General features: G+C 45.3%; 1 pseudogene; it reads left to right on the top strand.

The window, feature by feature from the left end:
• Positions 1–4519, top strand: part of LOC136697275 (acid-sensing ion channel 1B-like) — a 37215-nt pseudogene extending 32696 nt beyond the window's left edge.
• Positions 4520–17807: the final 13288 nt, after the last annotated feature.

The raw sequence follows: 17807 nt of genomic DNA, 5'->3' as shown, positions 1-17807 counted from the left end.
CTGAGCCTGGACGATGTGAAGCGTCACGTCAGTAACTATCACACCAGCAGCATCCGTAACCATGACAACCCAGAGAGAGAGAGTAATGTATATCTGTTGCTCTGCATACTTTGTTAACCCCCTTTTATCCTGTTCTTCAATGGCAGCGACACTGACGTGGTGGTGGTGTGTTAGTGTGTGTAGTGCTGGTGTAGAGTGGATCAGACACAGCAGTGCTGCTGGAGTTTTAAACCCTGTGTCCACTCTCTGTCCACTCTGTGAGACACTCCTCCCTCCTTGGTCCACCTTGTAGATATAAAGTCAGAGACAGTAGCTCATCTGTCGCTGCACAGTGTGTGTCGCTCGTCCTTTAGTCCTTCATCATTGACACAGGGGACCATTTACAGTGGACTATTTTCAGTCCAGACACTGAGGGGTTTAAACTCAAGCTGCAGCTGCTGTGTCTGATCCACTCTACACCAGCACAACACACACTACGTCTGAGAATGATCCACCGCCCACATCACACCTGCTCTGTGGGGGTCTGGAGTCTGGACACTGAGGAACAGGGAGAAATGGGGGTTGTCAAAGTATGCAGAGCAACGGCTGGACTGTAGTCTGTGATTACAGAGCTACGAAGTGCTCCTGTGTGAACAGTGGAGCTGAGAGAACGGGCAGCTTGTATATATTCATTTAGGTTGTTTATGTCTTTTAAGTTTCCATCCCGTTGGTGTTTTTTTTCCAGTGCGGTGTGTTGTATGATAATGAAGAGCCTGGGCTGAATATTATTGTGTTAGGATCATTATTCCTGTGCCCTGGGCCCTCGCTAATCGCCTCGTACGATGCATTGTTCTGTTGTTTTCTTTTGTTCGCTTCCTTTGTTGCTTCTTTGTGATTTCTTTGGTTTTAAATGGAAATGAATTTGTTTAAACTGAGAGTGCTCTGCGCACGGTGAACTCCAGCCAGGTTTCTACAGGCAGCGAGACCAGTGCCTTTTAAAAGCTGAAGTTCACATAAAACACATTATACTCGAGTGGACCAAGGGAATAGAGAACTGTGCAAAAGATGGGGACCACCCTGTGGGAATCGTAATGTCACTGGATGTGTTTGAGAGATGAAATTCGTTAAATATATTTACTGTTTTCCTTCACAAGCTCTTGTACTTAGTCGCTGGCAGTTAAATCAAGGGACTTGGAGGGCTGGAGTGGGGCTTGGGATGGGCGAGGCTTGGGGTCGGGTGGGGCAGAATTTGGGGGGCTGGGGTGGGGCTTGGGGTGTTTGGGGCAGAATTTGGGGGGCTGGGGTGGGGCTTGGGGTGTTTGGGGTGGGACTTGATGTGGAGTAGGAATTGTTTATTTCAGATTTGAGCTGTGGTGTCACCTCCGTTAACCCTTAGGAGTCTATTTGTTTGGACCTCAGTATCTTTTCCATCGTTCCTTTTGTCTGAGCAAATGAGTGAGAAAGAGCCAGGAAAAAGAGACATTGATAGCTAGAGACAATATAAAGAGCCACACACATGTGTAGAGCCGGAGAGCTGGAGGAAGCTCAGCTCGAGCCTGTCACAGAACTCAGGCCAGTTCACTTTCAGCTTTAATTGCAGGGAGGAAGGGTGCAGTGATCTGTGCAGTAACTCTCTCTTTTTTCTTTTTTTCTCTCTCTCCTCTCCCTTACTTTTTTCTCACTTCGCATCCTTATAACCCTTTCTGTTCTCATTTGGACCCACATTCCTCTGTCCCCTCCCCTCCCCCACCTGCCAAACCAACCCTAAATAAATAAATAAAAACGAAACCCGTCTCCTTCACCACACTCCGTCTCCTTCACTTCTTCTTTTTCTTCCTTTTCTCTTTCCCCCACTCCTCTGACTCCAGGCTCCCTGTGAAAACCTCCGCACCCCCTCCACGTATCCTGCCAACATTCTACCTCACCATCCAGGGCAGGGCAACTTTGAGGACTTTACCTGCTGAGCCAATCACCATAGAAGATGTACAACCAAAGTCGACTGACCCTCACCTGGACGTCATCAAGTTCTTTTATTCGTTTTTGGTTTTTTTCTTAAGTGTTCTGGGTGTTTTAGAGCGGGAAATTTCTCCTACATCGCATCGACCCGCTTTACGTAAACGAGCAAAACATAACGGACCACAGCCAAACGCCAACCGAACGTTCCACCGTCGCACGGGATCTCTCCGACTCATTTCACACACTCATCTAAAGGGATTTGGAACACTGCCTCAAGCTCCTTCGTAACGAAGCCTTTGAAAACTCTCGCGCTCTTGCGACTAACATAACTCCAAACTGGCATCCAATCAGAAGGCTTCGTGCTGGCGGAGCTCCGCCCCTCTCCCGGATGCCTTTTTTCTCTGTACATAACATAGCGACGGCTCTACACTGTCTTAAAATGAGTGGCTTATCTAGATCGTTAGAAACTAATATAGTGCTTATTTCCACTGTACATGTAGCAGCATTCGTGACGACCGGTGGAACAGACTCCATGTGTTTCAGAATGTAATCTTCCCAAAACAGCTCACACCACCGAGGAGGAGACAGGGCTCTTCAGGGCACGGGGAAGAAGTCTGACCGTGGTTGTATCATCAAGGTCTCATCCAGAGGTGGGTGGAGCAGGCGAAATCAATGCTCAAGTCCAAACTACAAGTACCTTCTCAGAAATGCAGGGAGCAGACAGAGGAAAGTGTCCAGGGATGCTCCGAAATTATAATAAAACTGGCTGGAAAACAACTTAAAACCCAGCAGAGCTCACAACAAATGAAAATATACAATACATAACATATAAATATGAGCGAAACTTTCCTTATTACCATAGTTCCACTTGGGGCTAGACTTGTTCAGACACGAGGGGTTAATGAGCTGCTCTGAGCAGCTGCAGTTGTGAGTCATTGTCAAAGGGGCGGAGCCAGGAGCAGATGGAGCAGGACTGAGCCAGTGTAACCACAGAGTTACATTACGGTGCCTAGGATACCTTCATATTTCAGTCGTGCATTCCAACTTAAAGCAACACTAGGTAGTATTTTTACTTTAAAATGACAGCTTTAAATTCATTGTGATGCTCCACTGAGCTGTAACAAAGAGAACAGAGCCTCTGTCATTGACCCTCCGGCCTCAGCACTGCAGAAGCTGTACTTTGTAACTTTTGGAGGAGGTTAGGAAGTAATCACCCTCCCTCCTCGTCCCCTTCAATTTCAAGGCAGTTCTGTGGAAATGATTTAAACTCTGCAGCAGCAGGGGGAGCCCAGGAGCAAAAATAAAGTTCCCTAGTGTCCCTTTAAGGTGGAATGCCAAATTCGAACGTGACGGTGCATTTTCTGGCACCTAGCGTGGTTTCCAAACATACTCTGCAGCGCCCCCTTTTTGTGGATGAGAGTAATTTTGGAACACGCCCCACCTCAGTACAACACACGTGAACACAAACATCACTGGAGTTTATTTGAAACTACATTTTAAGTTGTTATTAAACAACTTTAAATTAGCATTATAGCGATGTGCCTAATGCATCTCATTAATTGATGCCCCGCCCCCTGCAATCGCACTCCCCTCCCCCGCCCCACACTTTGGGAAACCTCCACTTAAGGTGGAGCAGTGAATTCTAAATAAAAGCTGGTGAAATCAGCAAGTCATCCTCAGCTACACGCAATGCTGCGTATCCCTTTGTGCGGCTTTGTTCTTCTCGTTATGCGTCCCCTCTGATTTAATGCAAATCCGCGGCCAATCACGAAGCAGCACAGCAACAAAGCGACGTATGACTAAACACCAGTGTAAGAATGTACTCTCAGATGTGTTTAGAAGTCAAAGTCTTACTGTTTGAAGATACTCAGCAAAGTAGACACTCTCTCTGTGTTTAACAGAGGTACACGAGTAAATACTTGAGGAAATGTGATTAGTCCCCGCCCACCTCTGCTCTCATCTTGTGACTGCATGCTTGTACTCGTCCTCCTGTGCATGTTTTCAAGTTTTGTTTTTTTAAGTAATCATTCTTATTATTGCCAAGTTTGCCTCAATTATATACAGGTGTTGAAGGACGACGTGGCCCTCTTTAACTGTTAGTGTGTGTGTGTGTGTGTGTGTGTGTGTGTGTGTGTGTGTGTGACTGTTTGGGTGCCTTAAACCCTTAGAAACGAATGTGTTTGCTATGAGCTGAGTATGTGTGTGTGTGTCTATTATCCTTCTACTAATGATTTTATTCAGTGTATGATGCCATATTATTATGTGTGTGTGTGTGTGTGTGTGTGTGTGTGTGGTTTACAGCTTATCGATGAACATCTCCTCTCCGTCTGATTTTACTCGAGAGGATTTTTTCCTCGAAATGTTGCAAACGTCTTACGAAAGCACAAGACCACCATGTGATGTGAAAGAAAGGCAGAACACTCTTGGTACCGAGACTGTTGCGCTCATGTCGATCAGATCCATCTTTACTCTATTAATCAGACGTATTTTTGTTTTTATACTACATTTAAAAAAAAGGAATCATACACATTGCCTGACAGTCCAGTCGCCATCTTTACAGATTAAAGGCTGTTCTATTTATCTATGAAGGTATAATAAATATCATTCAGAATTTTAGCCGTCTGTTTGTCCTGCTTTGTTTGTGTTTGAGGGGGAGGGTGGGTGATAAATGGTGACACATACACACACACACAAACCCACACACATACACACACACTCACACCTGTGGAGAGTTTCAGATACTCACTCACACACTCACCTAGTCACTCACACACTCACCCAGTCACTCACACAGTCACACACATACACCCAGTCAGTCACACATTCACTCAATCAGTCACACATTCACCAAGTCACTCACACACTCACCTAGTCACTCACACACTCACCCAGTCACTCTCACAGTCACTCACACATTCACCCAATCAGTCACACATTCACTCAATCAGTCACACATTCACCTAGTCACTCACACACTCACCTAGTCACACACACACTCTCCCAGTCACTCTCACAGTCACACAGTCACTCACCCAGTCACTCTCACAGTCACTCACACACTCACCCAGTCACTCTCACAGTCACTCACACACTCACCCAGTCACTCACACACTCTCCCAGTCACTCTCAAAGTCACACAGTCACTCTCACAGTCACACAATCACTCACCCAGTCACTCTCACAGTCACTCACACATTCACCAAGTCACTCTCACTGTCATTCACACACTCACCCAGTCACTCTCACAGTTACTCACACACTCACCCAGTCACTCACACATTCACCCAGTCAGTCACACATTCACTCAGTCAGTCACACATTCACCAAGTCACTCACACACTCACCCAGTCACTCACACACTCTCCCAGTCACTCTTACAGTCACACATTCACTCTCACAGTCACTCACACACTCACCCAGTCACTCTCACAGTCACTCACACACTCACCCAGTCAGTCACACATTCACCCAGTCACTCTCACATTCACCCAGTCACTCACCCAGTCACTCACACATTCACCCAGTCACTCTTACTGTCACTCACACATTTACCCAGTCACTCTCACTGTCACTCACACACTCACCCAGTCAGTCACACACTCACCCAGTCAGTCACACATTCACTCTCACAATCACTCACACACTCACCCAGTCACTCTCACAATCACTCACACACTCACCCAGTCAGTCACACATTCACTCACACATTCACCCAGTCACTCACTGTCACTCACACACTCACCCAGTCACTCTCACAGTCACTCACACAGTCAATCATCCAGTCACTCACTCACACACTCACACACTCACCTGTGTAATCTCATGCTGTTTCTGATGGACACTCCGTGCAGAAAATGTCCCCATTTCAGTGTGTGACTCAGTGTGTGATGGGCCCTGAGCTTTTTACAAATAAAGAGCAGGAGACGTTAAAGGCTCTGTCTCAGGACACAATCCCCCTGTGTCTGCGGTTCCAGTGTTTGAACGGCAGCGCCCCCTAACCCCACTCCTCCTCCCCGGGGGTCATCCCAACCTCAGCGGTCTGCTTTAACTGCTTCCAAAGGCTCTCTGCTTCACTCGCCGTGAACACGGCACAGACGTGTCGGTCGTCAGTGTGTGAGGAGCCAACGGCTTTCTCTGCGAATCTCATGGCACCGTAATTAGGTTTGAACAAACTTCACAGGAAAATGGCACTAATTTGCAGCTCATTCCTTTGAACGTTTGAGATAGGAATCTTGTAAACAACCTATTTATGTGGGAAAATAAATAAAAGCCCAAGTAATTTGGAGCTGAAGTGAAAATTCCACCCTGAGATTCTTCACATTAATTCCATGAGTTCCATTGTCTGGAGTTCGTACGCTCCCTGCATAGTTACATAGTGCAGTTTCTGCAGTGCTGAGCCCAGAGCAGCAATGACAGAGGCTTATGCTACAGATTTTGAAGCTGTAATTTTAAGGTATAAATAGTGCTGTTATAACTTTGTCATCATTATCAGCACGTTCTGTTTCCACTGCACTGTGTAAGGCTCTAAAGCTGCAGTTGGTTGGTGCTGTTGAAGAACAGCGATACACTCAGAGCTGTGGACCGAGGCGTCATTCATCATGAGAACAACAACAGCAGCATATGCTAATATTTCTCCTATCTGAGGCTCATTTATGAGTTGGAGAGTGTTTACTCGTGACGGGAGGCAAGTCGAGAAGAAGACGGATCACCAGAACGTCCTAAATGTAACGGCTGCTGCCTGCGGTATCGCTCAATTAGGTCTAAGGTGCAATCGGCTAAATGCAATCGTCGTATGGGCTGCAAACTGACGTGAGGATGGATGGGCGGCGTCCCTGGAGGTCTCCCGGCGACGGCCATCTCCGGCGTCCAGTCGAATGGCTGGACTGAAATGAGAATAACGTTGACGTCGGGGAAATAAAAACACGCAAAAAAAACGCAACATGATCGCATTACCCCCACCAAGTCCCCTCCCATCATGGGTTAATCATGTAAACCAGTGGCGCTGAGGATGATGGATGGCTTTGTTATTTCCGGCTCCCATTCTTATGGATGGATTCCACGTCGAGGTCAGTGTCGGAGGGAAAACAGACAGTGACTGCAGCTAGACGTCTGTCCCTCTGTGCATTCTGATTAGCTCCTCACTCACAGGGAACAACAGTGCCTTTGGGCGCTCGCCTGGACACACTTTATTAAACGCTGTGCCTTTAGGGTGATGTGAGGTAGAGGAAGATGTATATATCTTTAATAACCTATGGCTGTGATCCTCTGTTTCATAGCCATCTGAATATTGGCTTACAAGGAAGGTACACTACGACTGACACTTTTTCTCAGCGTACACTCTGTAATGAAGACTGGGGATTAACAGAGTGTGTGTTCCACTTTGTTGCAGCGTTTACTCTTCCTCAGCATTAGACCAAACTCATCCCAAAGGTATTAAATGAAGCTGATCACTCCAGAGAACACAGTTCCTCTGGCCCACTGCCCAGCACTGAGGGATTTATACCTCTCTAGCTGACCTCGGGCTGACCCTGCCCATTCATGCTGGCGTGATAAGGAGTGTTGTGGTGTGTGACATGCTGCTAGCCTTCCCAGATGGCACTGAATGTTTGGCCTAAATGTGGCCCATCTGCACTTCTCTGGCCGTGAATGACAGCGTTGACTCTGAGTGCCTCAACTCAGCCACAGCTCCACCTTAAATGGGCCCACGTCTGACCCATACAACACTCATCAGTGCTGTATCTGAGCCACAAGAGATAAAACTGGCACCGATTACGCCTAAATGTGTCTGCTGTCTGGGATATTGCTCACAGCGAGGACACTGGGGGAAAAGGTGTTTTTCCACTGCATGGTCCCTACATGACTTCACTTGGCTCTACTCTACTCTGAGTACGGACGGCAGCTCATAAATTACGCCGTGGTCTTTTGAAGAGGTTCAAACGCTCCTTGGATCGGTGGCCGACGAAAGAATCCAGCGAGAGCTGGACGCTGCAACAAGGAAGGAACAAACTCTACTGATCTGTCTGAACTGATGACGGAGCTGTGTTCAGTCCCAAACAACAACAACACGCCAATACACCATGAGTAAACACCGCTTAACGTTACCGCCGCCGTTGTCGTGGTTTCCAACGCCCGCTGTTCCCGTTAGACACAGGGTTTTGAGACGACACCGGATACACTTCTGGAGAGGGAGCTGTGGGTTTGGAAAACCAATTGAGGGCCGAACAGCGAGTAAACTCCAGTAGCTACCATACAATGGAAAAGCACCACAAGACAGATCACAAATGGTGCCATAAAAAAGCATCATTTGAACTGAGTAGTCAGTGCCATGGAGTAAAAACTGTTAAGATTCTGGCTCTGACGGCCTGGTACCTTTTCCTGACAGGAGTTTCTGACACAGGTTTCAGCTTGTTCTTGGCCTTGAGGTTATGCAGCTCCTTTACTGCCAGTTGTTGTTGACCCACAGACTCTCTGCAGTCTGGCTTCTTTTCAGAACCCCGCCTGTACAGAAGAGGTAAGAACAGGGTCTTTAGTGGACCTCTAGAACCGAGAGAGATGTTGATTATTGTTGTATTAATGTCCCATGTGTGGTCTGTGGTGAAGCTGGTCCCTTGAGAACTACAGAAAACCAGTACCATTTCTTCATTTTCATTTCAGGACGCTCATGTTCCTGGGTGCTGTCACAAGTCGGAATTAAACCTCCCGACTGATAATTTCCGGGCTTTCTAAGTCTCGGTCTGTGAACGTCCCTCATGCTGTAATGAAGCAGAGTGGATATTAGCATCTGCAGCCCTTTGATCTCCTGTCTCTGAGGACTGCGAGGGATCTGAGGAACCTCGTGGCTACGGATGTGAAACATTTCATATCAGCGCTCAACTTCGGGGTTCTTAAAACACTCTCATGATGACTGCAGTGGCACGCTCATGCAGCCAGGAACTAACTCTCCCAGGAGCCATTCTGGAGGCTGGACGGTCTTAAAGGCTTCGGCCAGTCGTTTTAAAAGCTATATGGGAAGCTTTGTTTGGCCCTTGAAAATGCTTTAGTCGTCCGGAGGTTTGTGGACACGTATTCAACAACAAGCAGAGAGTACGGATGTTTCTGCTGTTCTGGGAAGGCTTTAAAATAGACGTTGGGACAATGATGTGAGGATTTGATGGCAGCCATGAGAGCATTAGTGAGGTCAGGGACTGATGTTGGATGATTAGTTCTGGATCAAACACCACTCACACGTATGTCAGATGGAGCTCCTCTGGCCAACATTTAGGGTGGCGCCCATTTCACCCCACTACCACTTACAGGAGCGTCTATGATTGTGGGGAAAGCTCCGCTTCTTTTAAGGTGGAACGTATGTTCGAGGGGAAAAAACACTGATGTTTGTACATGGCTGAAGCGTAAGCTGTTTATAATTTTTCTCCCTGTTTGAATTACAACAGAAACTCATTTGTAACTTGAGATATTTCATTTTGCAGAAGTCCTCCGTGTCCCGAGTTTGGAGACATTTCCACCTTAACTGATCAGAAACTGCTTTTCAACGTTTGGAGTTCTTATCTGAAAAACTCCAGATGCCTCTGTAGAGAGAGAGAGAGAGAGAGAGAGAGAGAGAGAGAGAGAGAGAAAGTAGACTGGTTTCCAGCACAAACCGACTGGAGAGCAGCAGATAGATAGGAAACTTTTCCTGAATTTTATAAAAGGTGTTTACTGGCTACAATCAGGAACTCCTCCTTTAGCCCCAGCCCTCAGTGTTGCCTAAGGGTAGGGGATCTTGGTTCTCGTTGGAAGAGAGGTGTATGGCCCAGGGGTAGGGCTATATACCCCTTGAAACTGAGATTTTTCAGGGATACACTACAAACATTACAAAGGTTTTGACGCCTTGTGAATCACTGGTGAGACACTGCACAGTGACCCATTTTCTCTTTAAACTCTGTGATCACCAGGGTATTATCTCAGTTTAATGTAGTTTCAGTGGATTAAGGCCCTATGGCCTTCAGAAAAAGCAGAAAACATAATTAGTAGGACAGAGTCGGAAACTCTAATAGGCGTCTTGCCTGTGACGTAGATGGTGGACAACAACTCTAGAAGCTGCACTTAATTTAATGCAAAATGACGAAAAGGTGTTTTGTTTTTGGCTGCAATCATTCAATGTACAGTGGGACATCTGTGAACAAATGGCCCAAAGATCCCAAAATATTCAGAAAATGGACTAAATTTGTCAACTTTACACGGGCACTTTGGAAAGGACCATCCGCTCACTCCGTTATCTGTAGCTCATTTCACTGGCGCTTTTCCAACAATATGGGCATGTAAGGACACCAACGAAAGGTGTTCAAGAGCCTCTGTAACATGGAGGTAAACAGGGTAAGGACACTCACTTCGCCTGTTTTAGTTGGTTTTAGTTAACGTTAGCTTGACTTGCTAAACTCGGTGGCTCAGATTATACTCGGCTACGTAGCTGCATTACGGAGGTTTATAGTGTCGGATGAATTCGAGTTCGACTTCGATCACATTTACAAGAATAACGGTACCTCTAAATCTGAGTTTAGCTTATTGCTAGGCTATTGTCATGAATAATGTTGGTTATTTAGCTAGATTCTGTCATAACAGTCAGTCATAACGGTGTTTTACCGCGGCGTTGTTCAGCTGTTGTCCACCAGTGACGTCACGGTCGCGTTCGAGAATTTCCGTAGCGAGCTCGGGTTTTTCCGTCAATTTAAAAAAATTGTCAGTTTTAAAGCAAATTATGCAGCTATTTTCATTTTAATTCATACTTATATATGTCAGTAACTACAATAATGTGAAATATTCATGGAGGTCCATTAAGCGGTGCTTAGCCTTTAAAGCAATTATATTCTCGCACCTGTAGCTATGACAATATTTAAGGTGGAACTGGAGAGATGGAACAAACATCTGCTGAATAAGCAGCTGAATTCAGCCTGATGTCCCAGAAAAGTTAGGAGTGGGTGATAATAGGGGAGGGCTGTCAAACGTCCAGCAGCACTTCTCTGATACCACTGCAGACTTCTTGTGTTCTGATGATGTATCAGGCTCTTGAAGCGTGGTTCCATCTCCTAGGGCAAGATTTTAACTCAAAACAGTGGGAAGGGGTACATTTAAGAAATGGGATTCACCCTTAGCCTTAGCATGGTGAACTCAGGCTCAAATGTGGCTCTCCCAGTTTATTCCAAGCATTTCTAAGGAGCTCATACAAGCTGTGTGTGCTCAGCTATCTCCAAAGCAGCAGGATTCAGTAATTTGATGGTGTTTGGACGTGTCATTTACATGATCAGCCTTTTTTAAGGTCATTGAAAAGTCGTAAAGCTAAGTGTGAATGACATTTCCTTCGCTCTTTTGCTGTAAGTGACGGGCACATTTTCCCCTCGTCTCAGAGTGGATTTATCCCGGCGGATCTAGGAGGGCAATTAGCACGTCCAGCCATTCGTCATAGATAAGAGTTTCATAGCGTTCTTCAGGGCGTGATCCTTCTCGTTAAGAGGATTAATATTTATCTCCAGAGGCCATTTTTTTTCTCAGAGTCTTAAAGGAGGCCGTGTCCTGCTCTGTGCTGGATTTGCATACGTTCACACTGTTGACAGCGTGCGTTTGTCGAGCCTCACAGAGCTGTCAACAGGTGCGCACACCCCTCGTCTGCTGTGATTTTGCAGACGGCAGGACGCAGTGATGAGGCAATGAACGAATTCAGGAATGTCTGAAAATAAAATGGCAGTGTTTTCACATCTGTCTTATCAGGTTTACATTCAGACACTCGGAAGCCTCATCATCTCTTTAGAGGCAAACCTGCAGCGTGTGAGCCACATACGGCTCCTTTCCTGTACATGTGTGGCTCTTTAATTCATAATAAAAATATATATATATTTATTTGTTAGGTCTATGTACTTTTGTGTCATTTGATATAAATTTTATATTGAAACAGGAGGGCGACACAGTGGTGCAGCAGGTAGGTGTCGCAGTCACACAGCTCCAGGGACCTAGAGGTTGTGGGTTCGTGTCCCACTCTGGGTGACTGTCTGTGAGGAGTGTGGTGTGTTCTCCCTGTGTCTGCGTGGGTTTCCTCCGGGTGACTGTCTGTGAGGAGTGTGGTGTGTTCTCTCTGTGTCTGCGTGGGTTTCCTTTGGGTGCTCCGGTTTCCTCCCACGCTCCAAAAACACATGTTGGTAGGTGTATTGGAGACTCAAAAGTGTCCATAGGTGTGATTGTGTGAGTGAATGTGTGTGTGTGTTGCCCTGTGAAGGACTTGTGCCCCCTCAAGTGTGTGCTCGTGCCTTTGCACCCAGTTATTCCGGGTAGGCTCCGGACCCTACATGATCCTGAACTGGATAAGCAGTTACAGATAATGAATGAATGAATGAATGAATGAATGAATAAATTAAATTGAAAAAGGAAAACCCATTTCTGATTTGTAAACAGAAAATAACAAGGAAATAAAACAGGAAAATGCTCCGTCTGTTACTGGGGCTGTGGTCAGGGCGACTCCATCCGTGTTCACTTTCACTATTCCCACTGTTATCTCTGTTCGGTCCCTCAGTCGATCAGCTCTAGTACCACATCCTGAAAACATTTTACACTCCACAAAACGAAGCTTCAGTGTCTGGCGCCGGGCGGCCGCACTCTGGGGAAGGAGCCTGAGGTGATTTGTCTAAAATGGCTACAGTTAACTCTTTTTCTACCTTTAAAACTCTTTCTTCCTCTCTGTCCTGCGACATGGGGCACACATTCCTATGAAATATCTATCGTCTGTTTCCAAAGACGTCCTGATGAGCTGCGTCTCTGTTCACAACAAGAGCAGTGGGATAAAGCCAAAGTAAACAAAGATAGCGAAGAGGAGTTGACTCCCAAGGGATCGATTGTTCGAGCGTCTGGAATCATGTTTCAGAAAAAGTTGTGGTTGCTGTCGTGTGGTAGTTGTGTGTCATATGTTTGTGTAAATACTCAACTTATGGCTCCTGGGAGAAATGTGTTTTAGTGTCTGAGACGTTGGCCACCCCTGCTTTAATGTATCTTCCCTTTAAAAACCTACTTCATTACAGCAGGCCTTGGCTGGGTTGAATAACCACTGCCATCATTTGATCCCAGAGACAGCGTCCTTCTCTGTGCTGCCAGTGGGTGTTAAAATGACTGGACAGAGCTTTGTGGTCAGACTTTTATTCATTTAACAAAAGGACAGGTCTCCATTAGAGAGGCTGGGCAGGATTCAGGAGGGATTTCTGTGGAGACGAATATAAAACATAACCATTTCAAAAGGAAAAGAATAGCCAGAGGATAAAATGGGACTCCAAACCCACAGCAGTGTTCTCCCCCTGTGTAAACAGCCCTGTTCAGAACGCCCGCTTTCAGCACCTGTTTCTTTAAATGATAATGAGCCGCTCGCTGTTCACCCCGACCCCGAGCGCACAGCAGTGAGGAACTTGGTTCTCTTTCTTCTCCGTTTTTACTCAATGCTCTTATTTCTCCGCGCTCGTTGTGTCTGTTTTGCTGCGTTTAACCTCGTCTGTGTGCTCTCACATTAACGCAGGTCCAGCGCTGTGATTGGACAAACTCAGACGAGGGGGCAGGGCCAATTCTAAAGTGCAGTTGACGTCAGAAGCGGAACAGAAACAGAACGACTCGTTTTATCCCGTGTTTTCCCACTGAGAACCTGACTGGGTGGTCTTGTTTCTCAGTGTGTGTGTTGGTGGGCTCCAGATCAACATTTTAATGTGCAGATGCTCTGAACAAGGACTTCTGTTCATAATGTCCTCTACAAAACAGTGCTGTGAGGATTTAACTGCATTCAGACACAGAAACACGAGTGAGCGGCTGATGTTTGATGATTAGTTCTGGACCATAAACACCACCCTGACTCATCCCAGGCCCGGGATCAATGCCCCACCCATCATCACACTCCACTAAACCCAATGTGCTTCACTGTGTGTAAGTGATATAAACGAGATCAGACCCCAGTTCTGTAATTTCCTAAGAGTCCTTGAGAAAGAATTTCACAGCGTCTCTTAAAAATGTCTCATTATACGATGGATAACAGCAAAGTGCTCAAACCTGTGAAAGAAAGTTGTTCTGACTGAGTTTAGCCTTGACACAAGAAGATGAGAGTTTGGCAGCTAGCGAGGAACAGTGATGTTTGTCACTTTCTGAAGAATCCCTCCAGCTCTGACCTTCCTCTTTTCCATCGACGGTTCGTTTTTTGAAGAATCTATAATCCTTCAGTGTCTTCATGACTGCCAGCTCGTCCGATATTGCTCCCAGTTCTCAGTCAATTTCATGGTCTTTTGAAGCTTATCTGGAGATGTCCTTCATGAAGCTCTGGCTTTATGTTTCTGACAGTGGTCATTGTTTGTGTTGTGTGCAGTGTTTTATTGCTTTTCCAGGAGGTTGACCACAGAGTATCGCTGTTAATCTCTGACATCTGAAGTGACAGGATGGGGTTTCTCTCTGAAACTTTAGCGGGATTGGGCCGAACGGGCTCGCTGTCGCCCCCTGCCTCGTGCCCTGTAATTCCACACAGGCTCTGGTGGTTCTACTGTGGAGTCACTGTGAGGAACGCTACCTGATGTGTTTATTTTTAAACATCCTTTTCAGAAATGCAGGGGAGAAACGGAGAGGTGCCACTAAAACATCTCACAGTGGAACGGAGGGAGAAGAGAAGCTGCGAGTCGCTGATACTGTGGTTTGGCTGTGTGTGTGTGTGTGTGTGTGTGTGTGTGTGTGTGTGTGTGTGTGTGTGGTGGAGAGAGAGAGACTCTGGCAGACTGCGGCACACTCCTCAGTCTTGGAGCCTTTGTTATTCTGAGATAATGTTGAGTTGTGGGCGCTTCTCTTCCTCTCAGTCTCTCTCTGCAGCAACAAACTCTCCAAGCTACAAAGTCTATAAGATTATTAATACAAACCCATATATCTTTTTGTACTTTTCCTTTTATTTTCCTATCATTTAAAACACGCAGCTGCTGTTAACATAGACTCCTCATGAGCTCAGATATTGGTGAGCACCAAGGTGTTAGCAGCAGATCCCTTAAAGCAACACTAGGTTGTATTTTTACCTTTAAATTTCCGCCTCAAAATCATTGTGATGCTCCACTGAGCTGTAACAGGGAGAAGAGAGCCTCTGTTGTTGCTACTCCAGGCTCAGCACTGCAGAAAGTGTACTATGTACCTTGGGACCTGTCGGTGCTATTAATGTTATGGCAAAAGGAACACTCACAGCTAGTCCAGCTGAATAATTAGTAAAAACAAAGATGAAAACTTCAAAGTTCAATCGAATAAAACTATAAATAAAATGACCAGCATCTTGTCTGTGGGGTCTCTATTAATCTGAGTAATTATCCTCTACAGTAATTATGAAGTTCATAGTAAATATACCACCACCCACATCTCTGTTTCTGAAGCTGTTACTGCTGGCAACGGGATTTTAAATATTTAACATCTCTAAAGTGCTGCAGTACATTGTCACGAAAAAACACATTTACATACGACCTACACCAGTTTAGCTCCGCCCACTCAGGCTGAAGTCATATGGAGTGTATCAGCATGGACAGTTCTTTGAAAGAGGCTCAGTAGAGGGCAGCCTATCAGAACAGAGCTCGTTTACATATGTCCGACTTTAAAAGCACAGGAACATTCTGTGTAACTGGGTAATAATAAGAGACGGACGGTTTTGACGCATAAACCAACATACGTTCTGCGATTAAAGACGCGTATGGGCCCTTTAATGTAAATAAGTGAGCAGTGAGGCTGAGACGTCGTGGTCAGTTTCTCCAAGATGTTGAAACTTTACTGTTGAAGTGTCAGTTATCATCAGCCCCATTTTCTGGCTCGGCAGACTCACCACATTGCTCACAGTGGCACACACACACACACACACACACAAATGAAAGATGGAACTGATTTTAGAAGCTCTATTCAGCTAATGAGTAAAGAGTTTAATGATATCATCAAAGTCTTATACAGAGATTCTGTTTGATGAATGTAGTGTCATTACGAGTGTGTGTGTGTGTGTGTGTGTGTGAGAGAGAGAGAGAGAGACAGAAAGAGAGAGAGAGAGAGAGAGAGAGAGAAAGAGAGAGAAAGAGAGAGTGAAAGAGAGAGAGAGAGAGAGAGCGAGAGAGTCAGAGTGAGCGAGTCAGTCTCTGGCCCTGGTTTGCACCTAATACAAACCAAAAGGAAAAGACTGAACGGCCTCTCTGCCCCCCTCTTCAGTCTGCATGTGTTCTCATTAGCATATGAGGTGTCCTTCACATGGCTCTACACACACACACACACACACACACTCACTCTCTCTCTCTCAGGGACTCCTCCAGCTGTAACCCGGCAGTGCACATTCACCATGTGATTTGGTGGAGTTGCTTTGGCAGGGATTTTTTTGCTTGGATGCTTTCTACAAATTCAAAAAAAAAATAAAAATAAATATCTTACACCATAAACAGAAACATTTACACACCAAGGGACAAACATATAGTATATATGCGTATATATATATACAGTTTATTACAAAATATGTTAATATAAAAATATGTTAAGGGTGGTAGTGTAAAATGTCTTATTTTGTGTCTGTTTCCTTTTTCTGGTAACAATTGTCACAACTTCACCTTCACTTTTTGGTGATGGTTCCTCCATTTCCTTCAATTCCATGGAGGATAAAGTAGGTTACTGTTTCATTTATTAAGACACAGCCCTTTTAACCACGCTGCCTTCCTCTGTGTTGATTAAATGAATCTGGAGGACACTATTCTCCACCGTCTCTCCTCATCCAATGTGGCCTTTGCCAAGGAAAGCTCTGGCTTCAAGTATCTGTTGATGGATGATGTTTTCATTCGACTGCTCAGAGCGTTTAATTGGCACCGGGATCTACACGGCCAACACAATAAACTAATTGATCAAAGAGGACGTCTCTCGTCTCGTTCTTATACAGTGAGAGGCGAAGAATAATGGGACGAAATGTTGCTCAAACAGAACATTCTCATTCCTAAGTAAGACAAATAAATTGTGAACCTGACAACGACACAATGTACAGTATGTCAGTGTACTGTAAGGCTGTATTAGTGCCGTTTTTGTGATTCTGCACACACAGTACAGCACATAATGTACAGTAACCACTCTGTCCTGTCCCGGGGGTCGGAGGGTCCAGAACCTTGAAACAGACTACATGAGGTTGCCAAAGCTTTGTGGACATTTCCACGTCTTCTCAAATCAAGGGCATTAAAGAGGTATTGTGTCCCTGTTGCTGCAGTCTCTACTCTCCTGAGAGGGACTAGGTTTCAGAGCATAGCACTGATTCTTCACAGAGGCTGCATTTATTCATTGTAAATGGTGTCTGCAAACATTTGTGCCAAGAGTAAAGTGTAACTGCAGGGATATTTAACTGTGCACTATAATGACCTCTTGTGGGCAATATCTACCACAATATGACACTCTATTTGAGGGGAAAACAACAGCAGTTTAAGTAAATTTACATTAACTGCTTTAGAGTCGGCTAATTTTTATGTGAGCTCAACGGAAAGCTAAGCATTAATTGCGGAATGTATTTTAATTGCTGGTCCACTGTGTCCTACTATTTCTCCCTCCTCAGCGTTTTCACAGAATCCAATCCTGCGGCTGGAAGAACGCCAGATAGTTTCTGGATGAAAGGAACGGTTTGTTAAAAGAGTGTGAGGAAGTCTTGCATATCTCTGTTTCTTGTAGATGCTGAATGTATGGTCGCTGTCCAAATAAAAACACATATCTCTGAAAATAGTAACTTTACAGGATAAGGAAAAACAGAAGATGAATAAACATCTGTAATCATTGTTATTTTCAGTTCCGTGTAGCTATTTTTCTTGCTGTGAATTATACAGAGTGAATATCTTAAATTGTTAGCGGTTGGCCTTCAATTG

The sequence above is a fragment of the Hoplias malabaricus genome, chromosome 5 (assembly GCF_029633855.1).
Source record: "Hoplias malabaricus isolate fHopMal1 chromosome 5, fHopMal1.hap1, whole genome shotgun sequence".
Classification (NCBI taxonomy): domain Eukaryota; kingdom Metazoa; phylum Chordata; class Actinopteri; order Characiformes; family Erythrinidae; genus Hoplias; species Hoplias malabaricus.
This window is presented reverse-complemented; position numbering and strand designations above follow the sequence as displayed.